The sequence below is a fragment of the Carassius carassius genome, chromosome 47 (genome assembly GCF_963082965.1).
Source record: "Carassius carassius chromosome 47, fCarCar2.1, whole genome shotgun sequence".
NCBI classification, from domain to species: domain Eukaryota; kingdom Metazoa; phylum Chordata; class Actinopteri; order Cypriniformes; family Cyprinidae; genus Carassius; species Carassius carassius.
Genome location: NC_081801.1, coordinates 7,873,545 through 7,880,761, shown reverse-complemented (window position 1 = coordinate 7,880,761; position 7,217 = coordinate 7,873,545).

Sequence of the window (7,217 nt, the reverse complement as noted above, 5' to 3'; positions counted from 1 at the left end):
AGGCCTGTGTGTGTGTGTGTGTGTGTGTGTGTGTGTGTGTGTGTGTGTGTGTGTGTGTGTGTGTGTGTGTGTGTGTGTGTGTGTGTGTGTGTGTGTGTGTGTGTGTGTGTGTGTGTGACTTGAGGTCGACTGGGCATAGTGACCCATGTCTCATTAAAGACCTAGTCTTTAGCCTCAGGGGAGAGCAGACATTCACTAGCGCACACACACAAAAGAGAGAAAGAACAGAGGGAGGGCGGCAGGGAGCACAGGGGTCAAGGCCAATAAGGAGGCCTTTAGCTGTGTTTATGAGTCTGTTATGATTCAGGCCTGTGAGTCACACACACCACTGCATATACACACTTTAAACACACCACCTGCTTCAGTCTTGCCTACACTGCATAATGAGCAATACTTTCTCAGTCAATTAGTTTAGAGAGTTTCACTAGTTCACTGACTTTTAGTTCATAAATAAATCACATTCTGTGTTGTAAATAGTGGACATGCTTTCAGAGGTAACATCTGCCTATTATGTAGCTCTTTTGAGGCTTTAGACTCAGATTTGCAAACATTTAATCATGGCTATTAAATTAAAACTCTGACAAGCCATCCTTTAGGAAGAAGTCCTTCTGAAAGCTATATCACAGGCAAATATTCCACACCTGGAACTGCTAAAGATTCCTCACATATCTGAAGAAATATCAGTCTTTGCTGAATGAATAGCTATTCTCATCACTAGCAAATGAGAGCACTGTAAATTCCACGTTTAAGCTTCACTGAGATGTGTATGGATGTTGTTGCTGTAACAAAATAAAATAAATATCATTTACAGCACATTTCATAGGTTCCACAAAAAACTGTTTTGCTAGATGTGTGTTTCTTTAAGTGTGAGCGCTTTTGGATTGTGACCTTTAGGAATAAAACACATTTTCAAACTTTATTTAGTTTATTAAGCTGAATTTTACTTTAATCAAATTGTAACAATATTGTGTACTGTATATACAATAGATGTATCACAAGAGAGAATTTTGTATTTTGTTCTCCTGAACCTTCAAAAGTCTGAATCTGAAATCATTAATTCTGCAGTTGAAATTACATTTTACATTTTTGGAATAAAATGGTCTTCTTAATGCTAGCATTTTACAGTATGTATCTCAAATATGCACAATTAAATTTTTACTGTTGTCTTTACATGTCGGATGTACATTATATACCAATACAGAGATGTAATAGATGACATATATTGATATATCAAGGCAAGAGTGATATTGCCATTTATTTTAACTACTGTATATACAATGATATATACTTTACACATATGTACTTTCTGTGGGTTCGAGTCTCGGGCCAGCAATTCCATGACTGAGGTGCCCTTGAGCAAGGCACTGAACCCCCAACTGCTCCCTGGCTGCCCACTGCTCTGGGTGTGTGTTCATGGTGTGTGTGTTCACTGCTGTGTGTGTGTGCACTTTGGATGGGTTAAATGCAGAGCACGCATTCTGAGTATGGGTCACCATACTTGACTGTATATCACTTCACATCACTTATAAACAACATATATAAATTCCCCGTATTAAAAATTGTATATATTCATATGCTGCTATCTATATAATGACTCTTTTTTTCCTTTTTACACATTGCATTATATGCAGCAACCATGAATGTCAACAAAACCTAAAACCAGTAAGAGAGGAAAAAAACTAGCCTGGCAACATCCAGCATAGTAGGCGAGCAGAATATAGAAAAAAGAACGGATTCTTTTCATATTATTTTGCTCTGTAAAGACAAAGTAGGAATTGTAGATGGCAAGTGATTGATACACTCTGCTATTTTGCTGTAGAGAGAGAGAGTCAAAACAAAAAGAGACAATAACACACAAAGACGCTGATGATAGAAGAAAGAGACAGGGAGAAAGTGATATGTGGAGCAGACTGTAGTGCTGGGGTCAGGAGAGCATTATCCACCAGTCATTTGAATAGACAACGTGACACAGGAAAAATCCACGCCCTTGTCACCGGCAGCCATACTAAATTACCGGATGTGCTCTTAGATAATACCTACCTTGTGAATTTTCAAGGCCCTGACTTCCCAGGTCTTCTTTTCTTAGAAAAACTTTTCTTAAAAAAAAAAGAAGTGTCAAGGAATCACATGCAGGTGTTTTATCTAAAGCTCTTGAATGCTTTATTTGTGTTTTCTGATTGTTTTACAGTGCGATGGAGTTAGCATGGCTAACTCAGAATCAGAATGGCCTATTCTGAACTGCTTCAGGGATTACAAATTCCACTTGTTGCAACCACATGAAAAATGGAAAGGAACATTCTGTCTGCCGTGATCATTTTCGCAGCGAAAGTTTTAAGTCAGAATCAAATTCAGACTTTTTACTTGTTTCTGGAAAGCTGGAAAGTTAATTTGCTTTTAAGAGCACATAAACAGACACAGAGAGCTTGTATAATGCAGATGACTCAATGAAATCCTTTGGGAGCCATTGAGGTTTATTTTTAGGTCTGTGGCTGTGTCCGGCTTGTTTCTCAGTGAATTGTCGGTGTTGATGATTGTAAGAGAAAATAAATGAGGGGATGTGTGGACGTGAAGACTTGCTGGAACATGCTGTAACAACATGTAGAGGTGTTTTTTATATATATTTGAGATGAAAAACATGAATGCATTGTGCATATGAACCGTGGAGTGTCACACTTGTAGACAAATATGGTCACGTGTTACATCTGTCACATGGGTAAATGTAACATCAGGAATGTGTTTTATCTGACAAAGGGTTTGCAGACATGAAACTATAAACATAGATGCTTTCAGGGTTAGTTCACAGACAAGTTCAAGTCTGTGTCTTTTCTGTTTTAAACACTTGAGAAACAATGAGAAGGCGTTACTGGAGCAGCCCGTGACGCTCAGGAAGTTTTCCTTCACTTTATTTTCACTTCTTTTTCCTCCTCGGCTTCAACCCTTCAACTGTTCAGAGCCCCCGTTTCCCCCTCCTCGTGTCATTTCCCATCTGCTCTGAGAGAAAACGCAGGCTTGTAGTTTATCAGCAGGTCAAATCACATCATCTGATTAAAATGAACAGGATCATACAAATTAAAGACCTTATAATAGTATGTTTTGTGGTTGATGTAGCTGGCAAAACTTAGGAAATATAAGTGAGTTTTAATGCTGTTTCATTTCCTCTCATGGTGGTGTATTATGGATCTTTTGCTCCTCATACTATATGCTTTTGGTTCTTGATATCTGGATAAATATATGCTTATGCAATAAACTTGGGTTTGACTGTGTGGGTGTATCCGGTTTAGTAAAAGTAAAGGTGTGACCAGGTGTTCGTGGGCTGTGCATAGTTCTGGTATATTGTCAGGCAACTTTCATATGAAGTCATTTCCTGCTTTTGACAAGATCCCATGAATACACAAACACACACACAAAATCAAACTCAGGAAGGCATGTGAAAGGACACAAACACTCATAATTTTGTTTTGAACAAGGAAGAGACGAACAATGATTGTGGCCTTCATACTGTCAGGTTTTACATACATTTGTTGGCTATTTAATTGAAAAAATATTAATATTATTTTATCATATTGTTATTGCTGACTACATAATAAAACATGAATTAAACAAAAAAAGTTGTAAATGTCTTTGATTTGTCAAACCATTAATAAATTTAAGCCTAGACAAACGTGGAGATAAATAAAGCCAATGGAATCAGTTTGAACATCTTTTAAGCGCTACAAACTTTGTGGACCACAAATGGAGACCTTTTTTTATTGATCTGGTTGAAGTTGCTTGCACAGATATTTTGAGGAAATTTTTGTGTATTCTCATTTTTAATTGTAATAAAAAAGGTTCTAATAATACGTAGATTCTATTATTAGTCTTATTCCAAGTCTGCCTCTAAGAATCTTTATTACGTCCTATAGCAATGTCGCAAGACTTTCAGGCTTTTTTGCCAATATCCATGTTCAAACATGTTGAGGATCCACTCTGAAATGGCATGAAACTGACAGTACTGAATGGATTTAGTCTAGTAAATGCAAACATAGCACATTAAAGGAAAAATTCTGTTGTTATTGTTTTCATCATCTAGATAATGTTGCTGTTATTTTTTTCTGTGGAAAAGACTTCGGAAGTGGTCACTTTGAACAGGTTATATGGAAATGATCTAAAGTATGTGATTTTTAAAAAATTTTAATAACTTTTTTGTGTGTTTCACAAAACAAAAACAGCGTGTGTGTGTGTGTCCGTATGTGTTGTGACATAAACAGACCCTAACAAATGATCGTCAGGGACCCATGCTTAAAATCGTTATAGTAACTGTACAAAATCAAAACTGTGTTCCCAAGTTTTTGTCAGTACCATGAGCTGAACATCCTGTTCACGTGTCCTCAAAAATGTATACACAGATATGATTTATAAAACATAAAAAACATACATGTTTTTAATGCTTACCATTTTCCCGAGCATGAGGCCGCACAGATCATTGCTCTGAATTATGGGACACATCCTGCAGCCCAGACGAGAGTATCCTGGTGTCAACCACCACCATCCTGTATTTTGTCAAACAAAATCTGCTCATTCCTCTCTGATTGCATACTTCTGTTGCCTCTTCAAAAAAAACTTTAGCGATGCAAAAGTTCATGCAACATCTTCCAACATCCCAAACAGTGTCCTTGGACTCACCCAAAACCCTTCCCCTTAAATATAAATGAAGAGAGGAGGAGGCATGGAAAGAATCTCTACTTAACTAAGTGATGGCAAAAATATGTGATAATTAGCCCTGTCCCACGGTAAATTCACCATCAGTCATACTGAGTCCATTGTCTGGGTCTGGCCCGCTCGTGTTCATTTTGAACTCCCTAAACAATACAAATTGAGGAATAAAGACTTTTTCCTTTGTTTGTTTATGTGTGTGGGAGTGAAAGAGAGAGTTTGAGGGAAATAGTGCAGACTTGGTTAATTATGCTAGTGTGAAAAGTAGCAGTCGGATGCCTTTAAGCAACACTGTCATGCAAGGTCAACCTTAATTCATCGGAGTGTGTGAGAGTGGCATTCTCTGCGGCCGGCCACAGGCATTACTCATTACATTTCTCTGAAGGAACCCTTCCCACAATGTGAACAATGAGGCCTCTGCGGTGTTTTGCGATAGATTTCCACTAAAAACAGCAAAAGTCATTCCCAGCTTGTCATCACAGGCTTGCCACAACACTCATATATTCTTGTTTTATGCCCCAGAATTTATTTTGGTGCATTCCACTGCAAATTGATTTATTATTATGTATAAATTTGTTTTTTAAAAGACTAAAATCCATGGTTTCCATCAAAACAGCTGCACAGATGCATGGGTTATTGCATGACACTGTGTCAAGATTAACTGTGCTTCACATATTAAAAATGCTAAAAAAAAAAAAAAATAGAAAGACACTATATATTTTCTTCCTGTAAACTGTACAGCCTCTCTCTCTCTCTGTTTCCTGATTTTTTTTAATATTTTCTGCCTCACTAGACTAAGCTCTCAGCATAGCATGCATACCAGGCTGTCAGTGTTTCTTCTGCCACCTTTGTGCTGATGTTTAGAAAGAGTAAGGTGACATGCATAAACATATCCATATGTCTTAAAGAGATAGAATCATGTGTTTCTTTGTGGTTATGATTTTGTGTGCACTCTTACTTTTCAACAATCACAATTTTTTTTTCTACAAGAACTGACTAAATTGATTGTGTAAATAAACAAGTATTTGCTACATATAATGTTAGATTTTATGGAAAAAATAAACATACTGTGCAAAGCAGTAATCAAAGCAAAAGGTGGCTACTTTGAAGAACCTAGAATATGACATATTTTCAGTTGTTTCACACTTTTTTGTTATGTATATAATTCCATATATAATTCCACATGTGTTAATTCATAGTTTTGATGCCTTCAGTGTGAATCTGATTATGTTCATATGTTCATAGTTCTGCCTATAGTGTACATACACTTTTACATAATCCATCTGTATAGTATGTTCATAGTACACCTACCTGTATATCATGCTTATAGTATTTAAAATCTGTAAATTATGTCCATAATACTTATCTGTATAGCTATTGTACATATTATAGACCTTGTATATTCTGTACTTACTGCTTATTGCACTTCTGGTTAGATGCTAACTGCATTTCGTTGCCTTGTACCTTACATGTGCAGTGACAATAAAGTTGAATCTAATCTAATCTAATCTACAATTTTCATAGTCATGAAAATAAAGAAAACTCTTTGAATGAGAAGGTGTGTATATATATATATCAGACCAACTTAATCAGTTTCCCTGCTCCTCCAAGTTGTACACCAATCCCAAACCTATGTGAATATGCATATAACATGTTAAGTTCAGAAAGGCTTTCAATAATAAAAGTAAAATTAACTGAAAAATGCCAGTTCATATGTCTATGGGAGAAATATTCCATCATTGTATTTATTAAATTTACATTATTGTTTAACTCCTAGTGTTTTCATAAGTGTTTTCAGCAGCGGATATAAAACACATCAGACAGGTTATTTCGCATAACAGCCTTGATGGATGGTTATTGTTTTGGGTGTAAAGGCAGATTAATTTAGCCTATGAGATAACAATTAATATTTTATAATAGGATAAATGTCTTTCTGAGTCTGCATGCATTATATGTCTGTTATAGTGAAATCACAAGCTGCTCACAATGGGTCTGCATAAATCTAAGCAAGGGACCACATCACTTTGTTCCACTATAACACTGAACATTCCAACAATAATCCATTTAAGACCCTGTGTTTTGTGGCCATTATAATGAAGGCCATTTATCTCTTTTTGTATGGATACCTTTACAGATGAACAAATGAAGCGAAGCAGATCATTCGGTCATGAGGGCCTGATTTCACAATGCTTGTGCATGTTGCATCAGAGGCTTGGAATGAAGGATTACCTTATGCCTTCTGTGCTGGAATCAGAAATCCCCTTGTTATCACCCTTCAAAGTCTTAAGGGAAATTGTTAATGACAGTTTATAGGTTGTTTAGGTCGAGGTGGTGACAAACCATCCTGAATGCAACATTGTTTGCTTTTTACTCTGGTTTAATTTTGTGAGAGGAGCGAAAACAAAATAAGATTATGATGATTAAATTTGCCTAATTTGTATAATTGTCAGAGTAAGGTTTTATAAAGTGGTTAGGAAGTCTGTAACCCAGTCTACTTTTGAACCAAAAATTATTCTTAAAAAAAA